Genomic DNA, 18554 nt, shown 5'->3' with positions numbered 1-18554 from the left:
AGTTGGCAAAGCTGCATAGTAGGTTCCTCTTACTCAGGTCTATCCCCCTCTGAATGCTGATGTGTTCTTGAAATGAGGGAGCTTTAAAACCCCTTGTTGACATCGGTCTAAAATCTCTCTGTCTGAGGTACTATCAGGGAATTCGCAGGGCATTCATCAAAATCAAGCTGATGCAAGCATGAATACTCACAAGAAAGAGCCCTTTTATGCTGAAAACTGCTGAAGGCTGGAAAAGGGGCTAATTTATTTAAATTATCCCTCTAAGTGTCAAGCCCCACACTTTCTGGAAGGGTCTGACAACTGTGGGTTAAAGAAAGTTTTCTCAAATTTATAAATAAATTAGTGACGGTGGAGAGTTAACCTGGTTTCGAAATCAGAGTAACAGAAAATAATCACCATTGATGTTGATGCAGATGTAGGAAAATACAGTTTTCTGCCATTAAGCTTTTAAATGTCAGCAAATGGCAGTTTAGTAGATCATTTGCTAATAATGATTAAATTTCTCATTAAAATGTTTCCTTCATTATTCTTCAGGTAGAAATGTGTAATTCAATGATTGTTACATCAATTACACTTAAGAAGCTCATTAAAATACTGAAATATTATCTCTCGTAGTCGGAGTACTTTAAGAGTACTGTACTAATTATAAAAGAAATAAACTCTTATAATAGCACCATTTGAACTGATGCCTTATAAATTCTTAATGTAAAGCTAACATGTAAAGTTTAAATCAAATATATAGATCCAATAAAACAAAACCTTTTTAATCTTGTTTTACCTTCAAAAGGACTCTGATTATTGTAATTAAATAATGCATGATATAATAAAGATCTAGAGTGTGTGATTATTTCATTGGCAATTGAATATTGGTGCTTTTTATTTATGCAAGCAATGTATCACAGGCAATATGCATCAAGCATTAAAATATTGATACAATTACACCCTGCTTGCCGAACCAATAAAAAAAATCTGTGACATGACTCTGCTGATGATACGAGGACAGTTTGAAATCCTTTTTAAATTTTAATAGTCTGATGTGCTGGGTTATGCTAATTTTGCTAAGAAATAATGCCTCCAAGATTCACTGTTGTGCTTTTTATTCCTGCGAGCGAACAAATCCAGCTTTGCTCAGCATGGCTAACAAGTAGAGTTTGCTTCAGTATGCATTTGACCATTCTTTTTTTGAGAAAGATAAAAAGAACAGTAAGGTTTGGGGCTAGTTTGTTTGTTTTAAGGGTATTCATTCATATTATAATGACCTTTCTCTAATTTTCTCATTTACTAAGTTTCACAGTTCCTTTTAAAACATTTAAATGCTTTTTATTCTTAAGTCCTTTCTCAAGAGAGCAAAGGGTTAGGGAAGTTTTCCTTGTAGCTGTTCTATTATTAAAGCCTTGGCAAGTGACTACGTGGGGCTCTGAGTCTGCCCCAGAAGTCCTCCATGAAAGCAATAGATGACAGAATTTTTCTGCCATGCGCACACCTGGGGTTCAGTGTTACATAGCTGACCCATTTTCTCACCTGTACAAATGGACCCAAAATGCCTTTGTTGTTCTGTGTGTACAGGAGTAATTTAATACATAATTGTTGACTTAAAAACACAGCAACAGAAACAGACTTTCTGCTCATTTGGCTGCTGAAATGTTTGTATGATTCTGGGAACTCTGCTTTTAAAATATTTTTAGACCCTTACCCTGGCTAGAGGGGGAAGGTGTTTTCTATTATCCCGCCTGGCAGCAGTGTTAATATGGAAGGATGCAGAGATTCATAATACAATAGCTGTGCAAGGAGCAACAACAACAAGAAAAAAAAATCACATAGTTCAACTTGCGTCTTCTACAGTGGAGGAGTCTGACACCCTAAAAGGTGAAGGGGTTGTATAGGCGTTCCTTCTTTGACCAGTCTCAGATCAGAGCAGGATCTGATGGAATTACCATCATACCGTTGTTATCTCCGCCTTCTCCTCAGTGACGGTTATCTGGGAGATCTGATGAAAAACACCCAGTCCCCAGGCAAAAGCTCCCTGATATCTTTGCTTCCCAAAGAGGTACAGTATAATCTGGAGCTCTGAAAGAAATGGGATTTGTTGAGCCTGTAATCAGAATGTATACACTGTAGTAGTTTAGTTGCATTTTAAGACCCCAGAGTTGTACTCTCGAGCCAATAACCGTGTAAGTTGCATCTTCACCTTTCCTTCCAGTGACTGTAGTTCCCCTCTTAGCAATGTCAAGTGTATTTTCTCCTTCTTTTCCTATATGAATAAGTAGCAATGGCTGGTGATGATACAGCACAGTTGATCATCATGAATGTCTATAGGATGTCATATTTATGCTCTTCTGTTTAGCTTAAATCTTACTTGGGTTCTAATAGCAAACAGTCCAGTTACAATGGGCTAGCATTGCAAAGCATCTGCTCAATTCAGATAAATAAGACCAATGTGTTTGAAGGGCAAAGTTTCAATACAAGTGGCCTGCCATTTCATTTGGAGATGCAATTCTTATGCAGCATAAATAACAAAGGGGAAAGAGATCATTTGCTAATTGATTAATTATCTTGTAAATGAATTACAAACCTGTGGAGTGCTAGCTAGGTGTGTGCAGAAGACCTGGCCGCTTTCTTTTCTCCTTTGAGTTGATGAGTGCAAGTGATGACGAGGCTCTGTACACACAAAGTCGGCATCTGTTACACCAGGCTGGAGGCCACATGCCATGACGTGCTTGTCGTTTTTCAGGACGTGAAAACCATTCCTGGTGGAATGCAGGTATCTGTGTGTGCACGTTGGTGTGCCTAAGCATACAAAAAGAAACGAAAATTAAATTTCCAGTCAAAGTGCTCACAGTGAGGTAACAGTTGAGTTGGGATGGCTCACTGTTCTTTTTTGCCTTTATTTTTGCATTCTATAAATGGCAGAGTTGTTCTGAATAACAATCTTTGGTGGACTAAAAGCACCAAGGATTAAAGATCAGGGAGAAGAGTGTTCGCGAAGTGCAAAAGCTGGGGCTTGCAGTGCCTTGATAACCACAGAAGAGCCGATAATTAACATTCCTGCTTCCTAGGCAAAAGGGCAATTGGTCTTCCAAAGGCATAGCCTACTGCTCTGTTTCTCTCTCTATATGAAAGTAGCTGATTTAGTCAGAAAGGTGACAGTTAAGGCTCTTCGCTGGCAGAATTTTTGCATCTTCCCAGTGCCTCGTTTCCCGGACTTTACCACAGAGGCTGTCCATCACGGTTGTTATGTATGCAGGCTGAGTGAGCCCGCAGGGGATCCTAGTTATTTACACTCTTTTTCAAGCTTCGAAGCTGTTATAATCATTCGCTGTCAACTTTGTGCTGACACTGAATTTTACTTTGTGTTTTTTATGCTCGGTTTGGGTCTAAAATACTGGCATCCATACCCTACACTGTAATTCCATGGGTGACTGAGCTGACCAGCCGTATCCTGTATTACTAACAGAGCCCCGGAATCCTGCTCCATATGGAAATTTCAGAATTTGTTGATTGTGGACAATAAACAGAGTCCTCCAGCTTTGTGCTTTTATCCTGGTGGTGGCCCTCAAGAATAAGCTGACCAACCCTGTTTCATCCCAATGCATTTTAATCTTTAAGAACATGTAAGTATCAGTTTCATTTGCCCCTGAGTTGTAAAGTTGGAGCAGGCAAACTTTCCCTCTGCAAAACCCAGTCTGATTTTCAGGCAGTACTCTTTCCTTCGGACCCCTGTTAAAAGGAAAATGTTTGCCATCTCCCCTTGTGGTTACCCCCTGCTCATTCCTTTCTGCCTTGAGTGGGTCAAAATACATGCTGGAAATGCATTCACGATTCAGATCAAAATAGAAGCGTTGTTCTAGGTGCCATGAATGACAAGGGACAGATTATAAAGACCCTGGGTAAAGCCACCAGAGGTATGTGAGTGATAAGCTTTTAGACTTCATCAAGGGGCATTTGCATGCTCAGCCCTCAACGCCCTGCCTCCTAATCATGCGGGGAATAAACACCTTCCTTTCACTTGTGAACAACATTCTTTCCATTAAGCCCAGGGCCTGAAACCTTTAATGACAGGACAGGGAATGACTTCTCCATGTTTAAAATGTACTATGTTTCTATGCACCATCCCCACCTCCAGTATGAAAATTTCATGTACGTCGGGGCCCAAAGGGAGTGATCCACAAAATGATATGACCCTATTCTTAACTGGACTTGAAATAAAGCTGGTCAAGGAGCTTGTGTGCTCGGCCAATGTAATAAAGTAGACAAATAATTACCGAGCAAATCAAACACACTTACACCTCAGATGATTTTGAAATATTATCTATAATCGGGCACTTCTGTGCTAGGAGGAAAGGTTAATAAAGTAATTTAAAAAAGATTGTGTGGAGTATTATAGAATCAGAAGAGGACTGGCGATCATAATTGTTAATCTCCTAAAACACCAGTTCTGCATTGCACAAAGCAGATATTTTAGTACATATTCTTATTGTGTATTCCACTTATTACTATATTAACTTGCTTAATTATCCTTTATAAAAATCTTACTTTAGATTTTTTTTTTTTTGGTATTAAAAAAGTTGATATGATTATTCCAGCAGACCAGCAATGCATATGTCAGGATGGATATGTAGATGTGTAGAGACGAAAAATATCTTTGAAAATTAACTGTCTTTATGTATGTCACATAGGAGAGCAACACTGGAGTGGGCACATGGTATTTACATATTAGCAACCCTTTTCTTCCTGCTGTCATTGCTATAGATAGATAGGGAATAACACAACTTTTGCAGTTGGAATTGTTGGAAGAAAGGTAATTCTAAGCTAGTTGCTGCTGGTTTAACACTCTTGAGATAGAGCGAAGGTGTATGGTTGTGGGATTTATCTGCAGGAAGATCTATTTACCTAAAAAAAATCTTCTGTACTTATCAAAAGTCTTGTAAAAAAGTACATTTAGTAATTCTTTCTTCTACTGAAGAATTGATTTGGTATAGAAGGAAAAAAGGGGGGGGGGCACTGGAAGATACAAGTCCCACCTCCACCACTAACTAATTGTACTCCAGGGAAGATTGGTTTCTGTAAGATGGGAATAACAAAAAGATCTGCCGCATAGGACTTTTGAAGGATATGTTAAAGAACCATGTAAACTTCAAGAGCACTTGCTAAAAATGTTACTTACTTCTTTCACCAGATTTGCCCATCATAGTCATATCATATTTCTCATGTGTAAGTATTTAAAATACTTAATGTATAGTTATGCAACTATTTTTCACTTTAAATTAAGCCCACACTGGTTAGAAATATGTTTTTTATGTTTTCCTGTGCAAACAATTTGCACTTTAAATTATTGCCCTCTGTTGGCCCTGCTGCCTCTTCTGGGTAAACTTATACTTTCCTCCTTCTCCTTCCAACATCTCAGACAGGTGGATGTGCCACGCCTCTGCTTTCACATCCAGTTTGTCCTTAACCTCTGTGTACTCACACTGCTGTGCCTGCCACACCACTGAAACCGATCTGTTAGTCCACAGTGGCCAGTGATCTTTGACTGCTGCGGGCAACCCTTGGCCTCTGTGACACAGTGAGCTCCCCGTCAGCCGCCCACTCCCGCTTTGTGTTCCCCTTCCTTCTTCTCCTTGCTGGAGAGGACGCTCCACAGGCTCAGCCTGAGCCCCTGGCTCTTCTCCCCCGACCCCACCCCCGGCGCCTTCAGAGGCTCTGTCCATTCCCGCAGCTTCAAAGATAGCCTCTCTGCTACTTACGCCGCCCACATCTCCCTTTCAAGCCTCAAACCCCAATCCCTCATAAGAACATAAACAAACACAATTCTGGCTGCAGCTGTGCAGAGCTCTCAACTGCAGGAGTTACTGTAGCTGTCAGAGTGACCAGATTTGAGGAAGCTTTATTTTAGAGGCAGGTGAATTAGGGTCTTAATTCCTGCAGACTGAAGCAATTGTGAGGTTGTTCATTTTATGTGATTTTGGTGCAGAATCAAGCAGACTTGGTGAAATGTTGGAGCCTTGTACTAGAACCCCCTACTAAACATTGTTTCTCCTAACAGTGGGGGTTCAGAAGGAGTCTTCCACTCCCATCTACCACTTGCCTGCATGGTTTGAGGACTTTGGAGGTGTGCAAGGTAGGGGATACCCTGACAGCGCTAAGGACTTTCGGAATGACTGAGCTGACGTGTCTATCAGTTGCTTTGTGGATTAAGATATTCCTTTTCTCCAGCAGCAAATACAGCTCTTAGAACTCTTGGCATAATGTTGGCAGGACTCCAATAAGGCAGCCTTTTCTGAGGACTTTGACCCAGGCCAACATGGTCTATGCTTTCAATTTAAAAAAAAATCAAAAAGTGAAAAAAAAAAATGGAGAAGAAAAATCACAACACATTGTGACTTTCAGGTGGCATCACACCCACGAAACTTTGTGGCAACATTCCACCTGTCTCCTGAGAGATGAGAACCTTGTCTAGTGCTGTCTTTCATCACTGCAAAAAAAAGTTCAAGTCAGGACCACAGATGTCTAATACGTGTCATTGAAAGCATGGCTTTTCTCTGAACTTGGCAGCTGAAATGAGTTGACTCCAACCTTCTTCCGGGATCAATACCAAGTCCCTATGGAGAGCCGAATGGCTTTCTCGAGGAAAACTCATGGACCCAGGGTAGGATTAGGGGTGGCAGGTGTCGGGGGAGGGTGGGAGGATTATGTTTGTGAAGGAAAATCAAGGGAGCAGGAAGATCTCTCTTCTCTGCTCATTTTTTTGGAACTCAACTACCATCACTTCACATGCCCTACTGCGGTAATCAGTGCTTCTGGATCTAACGCTGCTACTCTTGCTGCAACATCAGGACATGAAGCTTCCAGTGGAATTTGCTAGATGATTAGCTAGTTGGTCAGAATAGAAAACTAACAGACATTATTTTTTTCAGTAGTATTTTCTTTTGATCATGTTTCCAAATAAAAGCTTCTAAATTCAGTGTAGTTCTGTGGGCATGACCGATTTCTAGAGTAAAGGAGACAGGTAACACATGATTTCAAATATGTAAATATTAGCCATATGTAACGCTAGCCAACAATTTATTGGTGGGATTGAGTTTGTTGTTATCAGCTCTGCTTTGTTGATCCCTCCCTCCCTCTCTCCTGCCTTCCTCCATTCCTTCCTTCTCTCCTTCTTTTCTGCTTTCCTTTCTTTTATCTTTCTTCCTTCTTTCCTTGGATATGATATGGATTTCTTACATTTATTATCATTGACCTAAAATGATTTGTTGTGTTTCCTTACTTATAATATCGACATTAGCCATTGCACTGTTCAATTTTTCTTATCTTTATATTTCTACACAAGGTTAGAGTTTTCCTGCAACCTCTGGAGATGTAAAGATACAGATTGTAAAAAAAACAGAATAACTGGTATGTCTTTATGTAAGTAAGGTCAGAGCACATCATCAGATGACATTTTTTTAAAACAAGGTAACGGAATTTCATGCTATGAGTACCAAAGATCCAATACACAGAACAGGTTAGAGAAGTAATATAGTCATAGTAATTACTTTCATCTGGCAAAATATTTCAGTCAGCAATGACTAGCAATAAAATAAAATGATCACCTTTAGTGTATCTATTACAAAAACAATTGCCTAAAATAAGAGTGGTTTAAAATACCTGGTGGAATATAAAGCATCCATACAGGAGACTTTCTCTCTCTCTCCCCCCACCTTCCCTCTCTGTCTCTCTCTGTCTCTCTCTCTCCCACACACACACCCGTTCCTCACAGTCCACAGACTATGTTAACAGCAATTTACCTGAAATGTATGTCTGTTTTTTTTCCAAAAAAAAATACTCCAATTAAGGATTTACAAATAAATACTGTACTATTATAACTACTGTCCTTTTAAAAATGAATTTTCTTTTAGCTTTTAAGGTTTATAGAAATCACTTATCTGCTCCTTAAAAGATTCCTATTCTTTTTTTCTTCTCTTTTTTATAAATATAGTGAATGTGAAACATCATTAATCCAGTCGTAATATCATCTGATAGTAGCTAATCCCTTCTTAGGCACAGCTTTTCTCGGGCCTTTGGAATATAGAAATGTGCTTTTACTGTCAGGCATTTTATTTAAGCATCAATCTATTCTTAATGCTTAATTGTCTTTTGTGAAAGACCACCAAGTAAAATGAACAGTGTCTTCAAAGTTCCTTCCCTGGGAGTCCTGTGACATTCTCCAGCCCGCTGCTTTGTATGCTAAGGTCATGGATCAAGGGCAGCTCCGTGCCTGTGGTTTGGTCTTGGCTGTGGGCTCTGGCAGGATGATGCAACCCGCACTGATCCTAATCGGTCAGAAGAAGTCTATTAAGTTTGAGCCCTTAAGCTGTCTCAGCCAAATCAGGGATACCAAAGTTACATTTGTTTTTGTGATGACCATTCATTTTGGTCAAATGAAGAAATTGCTCGTGTGTATTTTGTGGCTTCAGGGGCAAAATCTGTGAATGTCACGTATCTTTTAGCCTCCCTGCTTTCTCGGAGATATCATTGAGAAGACGCTTACGAAAAAAAAAAGATCATTTTTATTGCAGCTGTTTATAAGTCACCTTGATCATAAAGGAAAAGAGGCAAAAGAAAGGTAATCAGAAGCTCAGTTTCTTTCTCTTGCTGAATAATAAAGTTGTGAAGGCCTGTGAGGTCTGGGGGACGAAGTGCATGTGGCTAAGGCTGGGGCTGCCTGTGACACTTAGTTAACAGCCAGGAGCGGGCTCGGGACTTTCATCTGGAAACTCTTCATGCTTTTTCAAACACCGCGGTCTAGCTGAATCAGAAAATATCTGCATCTTCTCTCTTAGATCAAGATCATAGCTGTGTACTCAGTTTTTTTCACCTATGAAAGATTTTTGGTTTGAGAATGATGCTGCCAGGGGGATAGCATCCTGACCCATAGCAGCCAAAAGGAAGAATTAATTTTTCTTTCCATTTCCTTCTTTAAAATTAGTTGAATTTTTAGTTAGCTAGTGGAAGTGTTTCCTTGTGATACAGATGTTCATCTGAACTCACTTTCTAGTAAAACAAATGGAAAATAGAAGGAGTACATGTGGTGTATGCATTGTCTCCTAGTAGCAGGACAGTAAAGGAATGTTCTTGGCAGAGAAGAGCTTAGGTGTTTCATTTCACAGATGGAAAAACTGAGGCTTGAAAGAGTAAATGTCTTGTCCAGACAACTGACAGTAGAGAAATTGCTAGAATCTATTTTAACTCTCATAAAAATGTTGTTTTTTTTTTTTTTTACCACCAATATCCAGCAAAAACTGTCACCTTCCATAGGAACAAAATTCTTCTTTATGTTCGTTATTCTAATAATAAGAGGATATATAAAATAGTAGTTATTTTGTGGCTGTAAAGTCAGGCTGACTTGAATCAGAGCACAGCTTGGACCCCAGTAGAAGTTCTTCAACTTTTCTGAGCCTCAGTTTGTTAACTTGTAAAGTGGTCAAGGTAATTATTCATACTTTAGAAATCTGTTGTAAAAATGCATACAAAGTAGTTCGCACCAGATGAAGGATGTTATAATTGCCCTATACATGATGATTAACTTTGTAGTTTACTGACAACCTCCCTGATATCAAGGGGAAGAAAATTCTACAGTTTCACTAAGGAAAAGAAAGCATGTGTGAGTATGATATAGAAAATAATACATTTTCTAAGATTGCATTGTGAGAACTGAAAAAGTATAAAAATTATGGTATTTCAAATTGGCATACTATTATGTTGCAGTACTGCTAGCAGATAGATGTAAAAATAAAGTACAGATGTATCTCTTTTTAGTAAAATCTGATATATGGAAATCTAGATTTAGAGAAAGATTGGTTATAGGGTCATTATTTGCTTTACAAAGCTATTTGGCATAAGGTTCCTTTATAAGGGAAGTTCCCTCGTATCTTTAATGTAATATTTCATTTACTGAAAAAAAAATCACACAACTTTGCAAGAACTCATTTCATGCATAAATTGAAGCACATCTGTTGAATGTATAGAGGAAAAATTGAAGTAGAAAAGAGGAGAACATTAAAAGTTAGGAATAAGTCAGATAACACATATGAAAAATAAAGCAATAAGGGAACATGATGCACTGAAACTTCATATTTTGTAATTAAGACTTGTTAATAATACACATTCATAAAGTTCCTATTCTGTGTCTATGTGGTGTGTGTGTGTGTGAGAGAGAGAGAGAGAGAGAGAATGGGAGCCTGCTATCACCTCTCTATTTGGCTTTCCGTTTCACTGTGAACTGACTCTCCCAAGTTCTCCAGACTTTGGCACATGCACCTAAAGTACAGCCACAATGCACTCGTGTCCTTGAAACCCAATTGATTTTGCATGTCATTCCTTCTGCCTAAAATTTTGTCCTCAACATTCTGGCAACCTCCTATGGCTAATGTCTGCATCTCTCTCAGGCTAGGCTTCCCCTTCTCTGGAAGGTTTTTTGGATGGCATTGCACCTCCAGAACACTCAGAGAACCTGCCCTTTGCTGGACGTTGGCCTACCCTCTTGACTTAGATGGTTTTGTTGTGGGGTATACCAGAGCACAGGCTTTGGAATCCAGTGGACCCGACTTTGCATTCTGGCTCCGTATCTGACTTGAGGTTTGACTGGGAGCATGTTGACCAATCTCTCTGGGCTTTGACCTTGTTCATCAATACTCCTGGAAAAATCAAAGCTACCTCATATCATTTCTGAGGGGATTTGATGAAATGTAAAGCCATTAGCATAGTGCCTAGAAAACAGTTGGGATACAACAAATGTTCACATCCTTTTTTCTATATTACACTGCATTGTAACTGCTGACTTATTCCTCTGTTTCCCCATTAAACTATAAGCTACTTAAAGGAAAGTATTGGATCTTACCCAGCTCATGTTGCCAGAGCCCATCTGATTCATACAAAGTGGGCACCAAATGCATATTTGTGGAATCTAATTGAGACAAACACAACAGCATATATTTTCATGGAATATGGCAAGTCCTAGAGAAAAGCTATGTACAAAGACAAGAGAAAGAACAAAGGGGTAAAATGAAGTCCAAAGGGCACATATCACTAGAGAACTCTCCAGGTTGCCCCCAATTAATTAGCAAGTATTCTTTGGGAACATTTGTTCAACCAGTTTTGAGTCACCCTAATTACACTGACTTTTTTTTTCAGTCTACTAATATGTTATGCAGTAATGTATTAAATGTCTTGATAAAACTGAGAGCTGTTCCCCCAAACTATTTGGTTAATCATTCTATAAAACATAAAGGAAACCCCAAAAAATTAGGGAAAGGAAGAAGGGGAATGAGGTTGATAAAGGACAAAGGAGGAAGGTGGGGAGGGAGGGAGAGATTCGTGTGATCTGGAGTGAATCTCTGTTAATTTAAGGTTATTGCTACTTCTTTCTCTAAGCATAAACAACTCATGCCTGTGACAATCTGTTCTAGAATTTTGCTAGAGATATGTTCTGGACATTTTTCTGTTTTTGCAAATTAAGTTTTTCCTTCTTTAGGCCACACTAATTCCTGGTCATCCATGATTAGACCATGATTCTAAAATAAAAATCAGTGAGAAGATTTTCATAATCACATCTGGACCCTTTTTTAGATTTTTTTCAGTAACCTGAGAGATAATTTGTCTGGCCTGGAGGCTTGAACTCATTTGAAGCAACCAGGTTATATTTTAGTGTGTCTTGACTTATCTTGGGCCCCAGTTCACTCTTAACTCTGTTTGCTCTGCCCTCCCCAGTTTGAAGATCATTCTTCGTGATAGGGACCACAAAATCAAAATAGGAGTTGAATAGTTCCGTTTTCCCTGTGACATCTGTTAACATTTTGCTGTGTGCCCCAATCAATGTACCTATCCCTTTGTTCTTCTTTACAAACAGAGCTTAAAATAGCTTTCTGTTGTCCTTGGCAGTTTTTCAACCTATAGCCAAGCGTTAGCCCTCCTGACAACATTCTTAAGGCACTTTTTATATTGGCTCCTCATCATGTTTTCAGCCTTCCATTCGGGGTCTGTGTCCCTTTATATCCTGCATTCAATAGCTTTAAAAAGGGAAAAACAATGTTCTTTTCATTTATCTTGGGATAATCTTTGGAATAATATGTGATTATTTTGTCAGAATTTTAAAAATAGGTTTATTTTCCCTTTAAAATGATGTAGCCATAGGATTACATCTACATTTTCTCTATTTTGATGCCTGCTTTCCTAAATTCTAAGATAAATACCTATGTCCAGAAATATTTTTCTGTGAACGTGACTCTAAGATGACATGTTACTTCCCTCCAAGTTTCCCATCACTTTTACCTCGTCAACTGAAACTTCCTCCTTGGTCAAAATAAATTCAAAATAAAAATTCTCCAGACTGATCTCTTATCTTTCTCAGGAATGCAACTGGCAGAAGGCAAACCAAACACTTACCAGAAGATCTTCATTTAGAAGAACTTTCTGGCACCTCTGTGGGAGAAAATGTTCCTGTCATTAATTTAACTTACCTCTGTATTACTTTTGTGATCTGTGTTAGGAAGATATGGGACCGATCGTCAATCCACTTCTGAAATGATAATGACTTTGAGTTTCCCCTTCTTTTAACCTCACTGAGATGTGTTCTATCATAGTTCCTCTTCAGGGCCATTCATGGCCATTCTTCCTTGATAGATAAAGCCACATCCACGTTACAGACTCTTTTGGGGGCCAATTATGCCCATTCAAAATGTGGCTCATAAAGCAGTGCCAGTCTGTGAGCTGTTTATTACTGGTTTGCAAAAAGATAAGTACAGAACGGAAAGTAATTCTTTTGAAACTTTTAAAGTAATTTTAACAAAAATAATGTTATGTATGTTGAATCTAATAAAAATAGAGGCTTGAATTTTGTATATCTTTAAAAAATTTTTCTTTTTATAGCCACTTATTTTTATTGCATTGTACAACTATATTGGTTTAGAACAGATTAGAAAGAAAGAAACTGATGAAGGCCCTCGGATGATCTGGGAGGCCCTCCTAAGCAGGAGGCCCACATCTCACAAAGACATGATGTAGGTCTAGGGTCCTATCTAGCTTTTTGTACTAAAGTTACACATTCAGTGTAATATTCTTAGTCTGTTGTTTTATATGAACACAGAGAACAAATACATTGTATCTGCCCACCTTTGCTGTTGTTTTCTTCTGAAAAATCCTGATTGACTTGTACGACTTAATGTCTCTAAATCACATCTCTTGATACAGCTTAATACAAAGTTTTAAAGCTTTGTTTAGTTTTGGCCCTTTTGGATTCAAATTTTAGCACAGTTTGCTTGGCTGTGATATTATTGCTCCAGTCTTCAAAGGACTACTTCTTCTTGTGCAGAAGACCCTTTTTTTTACCATCAGGAGGTATAGGAAAAATAAATCCTCTTTTGGACCACCTAGTAATTTCCCAAAACCCCTTGAGGTTTTCGACTAAAATTGGAGACAGATGCCTCTACACCTATATGCCCATGTCCTCCAGCTTCTTGCTTACATCTTCATGGCCAAGATGAACAGTGACCATATCTCTGGAGACAGCACTGATTGTCACAATAATCACAGAGCAGAGTGGGATCTTTACATACATTTTGCATTTACAACCCAGGAAAGTAGTTCATGTCACATGAGATCTAAACATGATCCCCTGAACTCTTTTGTAGAGAGCTAACTACTCTCTCCCCCCCTCTACCTCTGCCTCTTGGAGAAGTTGATAAAACTCTTCCAGTGTGACTGTCCTGAGAATTCTCCTCATTCTACGTGTAATGGGAGGGAGGTTGTCATTGCTCTATACTCATTATTCAGGGAAGTAGCTCCATATATAGTATGAAACCACACCAGTCCAAACTTCCTTCTTTTTACCCTCTTCACACCAGATTCAAACTTTCCTGGCTCCTCAGAAATATTTTTTCTTCTTTCTTGTTGGGTTCTATTTCATTTAAAAGTCACTTCTAGGATCTTTATCTTCTTTAATAAGCTGGAACCATAGGATGGCATTCATCACAAAAGAAGTTCATGCTGCCTTACAGAATGCATGTTACTGAGGGCCTGGGCAAGAGGGAAAACATAGAAATATCCAACAGGATCCTCTGTGGTCCTAACTCGCAGGCATCAGCACACACTGCTGCCTCTCACAGGTCCCCTTAGAGACCGTCTCTTTTCTGTGCCTCGTGACAGTGAGTCTTCTACTACAGGATTATGTATGGCCGTGGTGGCAGGGGCGGCGGTGGAATGGGGTGCCGAGTACTGCTGCCACTAACCAGGGTGCCCCGTGGGCTCGAGATGCATGGTGCATGGAACACTCAGTCACGAGCTTCCTTGTTCAAACCCGAAGCAGAAGCACCCAGCTGTAAATGTGAGTTCTTCACTGCTTCTCTCTTGTCTTTGCTCCTCAGTCCTTCCAAGGTCTAGTTAAAAGCCTTCGGGATGTGATGAGAGCACTGGGAGGAGGAATGAGAGGTAGTTGGTCTTGGAGTCATGAAAACTGTGGATTTGTATAGCCTTGGCTCAGGAGCGACAGAGTCTGGGGCAGTGTGAGGCCATAGATATCTGGGTCTAGGATCCTTTGCCTATAGAGGTGGGACAACTCAAGCTCTGAACAGGAAAAAGGAAATCATGCTCTTCTCCACATCTTCCCCTACAGATTCATCTCATTCTTTCCTCACTTTGTATCTTATGCTTTTCTGTTTCCTGGAACCAAAGGACAGGCCAAGGCAGTTTGCATTTCAACTCAGCTACATGATGACAAATTTGTTTTCTATGGGCTGGGCTTGGAACCAAACTGTTATTTAAGTATTGTTTCTATGGAAAAATTAATTACAAATTCTAAAGCTATTTACCGATTAACTTTGGGAATTAAACACATTTGTCACTTGGAGGCTTGACTCTATGAGGTCCATTTGAGTAAATACATACAAAAATATACGTGTGTACGAGAATGCTGTATTTCAAGGTGGTTGTTAGATCTAGTATAAGACATATTTGTATTATGTTGTCAAAGCAAAAAAAAAAGCTTGACTTGATCAAAACAGAATCTATAATATTCTAAAAGTTTTTTAAAAGCTAAAAAATGTATCTTTATGTAGACCTTGATTTAGACCTCTATTCTTAAGAATGAAATTTTAAGAGAAGTGTGATTTATAGTAGATGTATGCTTTCAAGCAGTCACTTATTTGAAACAATGTATTTCTCTTTCCAAAAACTATTTTGCTTTAGCTTTAACATTTAGTTTAAAAAATTAATTGCAACAGAAAATTGAAAATGCCATATCTGCAATTTCCAAAGTAGGGCTAGGGCAAAAAAACAAGTTCATAATGCAATAAAAATATTATTTGAAAAAATTTATGATGTCCCTTTAAAAGGCTATAAAAGTTTTAGCTTTTATTTCATTTTTTAAATAAAATACCCCACCTAGTGTGTGTGTGTGTGTATGTTTGGATATGTATTTTCCAACAGAATTAATAAGGTTAAAGTGACAAAGCAAGGCCAATGCTTGTTCCATAGAATTGTTTCTGGAACAAAGCAAATAAATAATTATACTTTATTACAATTAGTAAAATTTAACTTGATTATCTGAAGACTAATTATAGTAACTTCTATGACTTAAAGTGCAATTTTCCCCCCACTCCAGTAATTAGAGGGATACTAATATCAATTACGTTTTAATACTTGAGAGTCAGAATTGGCAACATACCATCACTCTACCCACAGTTTAGCACAAGCCAAAATGATGGTAAGAGACCTTACAGTATACAGTTGTCAAAGTGTACCTGGAAGCTCTCAAGGAATATTAGAAAAATTGACGACAGGTGAAATAAAAGAAGTCTCAGACTTCTGAGTTCAGGAGGATTCAGCAGAATTTCCTATAGTGTCACTTGGGTGTTTAAAACACTAACATATTACATGAGTGCTTCCTGCAATTAGAATAGCAACTACAGGTGGAACAGATTCAAAACTGCTTACCAAGTTGTTTGTATCTATTTCCCCCGAGTCTCCTGAGGCCACAGAGACAAGGAAATGGCCTGAGTTTTCTCTTCAAAACTAACGCACGTTAGTGGTGGCACCTTATTAGGTGCCCCATGTCACTCCCTTAAAATCACAGACATGCCACCCAATTAAAATTGTACTTTGTGGAAACCAAAGCAGCCTAGCCCAGGTGCTCCAAGGCACCTGTGGTATGCTCAGAGGGGCTGCAGCCCTGCTTACGCTGAACCACAAGATGCCTGCTTTGACCTCTGAAAAGAGACACGTCTTTTGCATATCTGCTCTGCAGCTACCAGTGCTCTTCCAAGGAGAATTGCTATTTTAAACGGAGACTCTTTCTCTATCAGCAGGAAGAATTTATGCCCAGCCAGCGAGGAGGTGGAGAGCAGCTTTTGTTGTCCGTCACATTTTCGTGCAGGGAAGTGCTCCGTCCTAAAGGTGCCAGGTAGAGAGAATTGCCAAGTAAAGAAAATTTATCGAATGTGTTTCCAAAAGGGAAAATAATCTGACATTGTTTTAAGAATCTCAGAAAAATAACTTGCCTCTTTTTTTTTAACTTTCCTCAGTTCTAATACAAAGAAATGCAAACGTAAAAATACCTAGTCTGTCTTAGAATGCTTTTACATCACTTTTTTCTACTTAATCATGTTTTCATTTATAATTATTTTCTGTGCTTCTCTCGATTCATACATCTGCCTGGTCAGCCTGCATCGCACCTCGAGATGGCTGAATTTATTAGTTCTTCCTCTTTCGAGCGCTCTCCCTCCCCAGGAATGGAGGTGAAGGCTCAAGCTTTCTTTTGCAAGCCAGGAGCAGTCTGGCATTTACTTCAGGCTGTAGGTGTGCTGGGCTTTGGATAGCAAGTAAGAGCCTTTCCACTTTCCACACCTTCCGTCCCTCCTCACCATAAGGCCCTCCCTCATTTTCTACTACCACTGACTTTACCACAGTCGTCCCCAGACTTCGTGAGTTTGCCCAGATGTTCCTGGGAGTAACATGAAAGTATGAACATTTTGCCTACTCCAGGATTTTAGAAAACAGCCTAGACCAAAAAAACAAACGGGCGAATCCAAATAAAATAAAGGCACCCAATTTCAGATTGTATTCCCTCTTGTGTTTTCTAATGCCACTCAGCCGGCCGCTTCTCTCTCTCTTTACCAAGCAACCTCAGCTCCAGTGCTCTGTTCCAACATGGTCGGCAACAAAGTGAAAGGTTCCACCTCTGAGCAGGTAAAATATGTTTGTTAGGGAAGGACTGCTCCGCAGTAAGGATGACAACAATTAGCACATGCTACTCATTAACAAACGGAGATTAGAGCCGCCGAAATGGCAAGCTGCCATCAGTGTGATAGTTACGGGGCAGTTTAATTTCTAACGAATGTGAGCGCTGGATCAGTAACAATATTCGACAAAATGCCGCCTGCATTCTCTTATGGCTTTCATTACCAAATTGAAAATCTGTGTAGATTTCTGAAAATTACTTTTAAATGTAGCCAATCTCCTAGACTGCAAGGCTTGATTTGCTGGTGAGGGAGCCCTGCTGTGAGATTTTAATGAAAGATCATAGTGGCCCTCCAAGGCCGGCAAAGAGCTATAGGCCCTGGAAGACCCGAAATAATCTGTTTTACTTTTAATGGCAGCCATTTTATATTCATTAAGATCAAAATGCAGTTTTGCAGGCAAATTGCAAAGCTGTTCCACTCACAGCTTGAGAACCTGGAGGCCCTACAGCTTTTTATCTTGTTCATAAGCAAATATGCAGTTAATATCTTTTAATATGCTTTGATGCTTGGTACCTTATGGGTACATTGTACCGGAGGTTAGAGGACTGCATGTTTCCTTGGCACAGCCACCAACTAAAGCGGTAGTCCTTTTATTTCCATAATGGCAGAAGAAATGAGTCTCTCTCTTTCTCTCTCTTTTTATCCCCCACCCCATTTTTTTTTTTAAATATGAGCTCAGCTCAAATAAATTGTAAAGCACTGTATAGTGTACATTCAGGGTCTCAGAGAAGGCGCAGTTTTTCACTGGGATCCATCTGTTGGTGGTTCATATTATTTAAATTTATACAGTCACATTATTTAAATGTAAACAGCCAAATAAGATAGGATCAAATCATTGGCATCTGGAAACTGTGCTCTCATCCTCTTTGATTGTGAGGTTGTCTGCATTAATAATGGAGTTCTAAAGACTGTGATTCCACCTGATATACTGTATGACCTTAACAGTTGTGATTTTATCAGGGTTTCACTATAGTAGAAAATGAAGGTATTTTGCAGCTCATTTCCAGCAAAGCTAGTTTGCATTATCCTCTGTCCAGAGTAGGCCTGACTGTTTTGTGGGTTATAAAGTATCAGCCCCCCTCCCCCACTGCCCCCTTTCTGCTGTGCAGCTGTACTTCCGGTCTAGAACCATGTTATAGATTAAATTCCATCAGATTTCTTGTGGCAGGTAAATGGTACTGTGATAAATGAATAGGAAGGTAGAAGGAAGGAGGGAAGGAGGGAAGGAAAGAAAGAAAGAAGGAAGGAAGGAAGGAAGGAAGGAAGGAAGGAAGGAAGGGGAAGGAG

At 39.3% G+C, this 18554-nt stretch overlaps 1 long non-coding RNA gene across 19 annotated transcripts in view; it reads left to right on the top strand.

The window, feature by feature from the left end:
- LOC118533483 (uncharacterized) overlaps positions 1-18554 on the top strand; it is a 595288-nt gene that overhangs the window by 484108 nt on the left and 92626 nt on the right. Inside the window, exons 5-6 of one of the 19 annotated variants that reach the window (XR_013441794.1) lie at positions 3455-3611; positions 6044-6118. The exons of the other annotated variants lie outside the window; for them this stretch is intronic. This is a non-coding gene — a long non-coding RNA (uncharacterized LOC118533483). The remainder of the gene's footprint in view (positions 1-3454; positions 3612-6043; positions 6119-18554) is intronic. 19 annotated transcript variants of the gene reach the window in all.

The sequence above is a fragment of the Halichoerus grypus genome, chromosome 10 (assembly GCF_964656455.1).
Source record: "Halichoerus grypus chromosome 10, mHalGry1.hap1.1, whole genome shotgun sequence".
NCBI lineage: Eukaryota > Metazoa > Chordata > Mammalia > Carnivora > Phocidae > Halichoerus > Halichoerus grypus.
The sequence above is the reverse complement of the archived record's forward strand: the minus strand, read 5'-3'. Positions and strand labels throughout refer to the sequence as shown.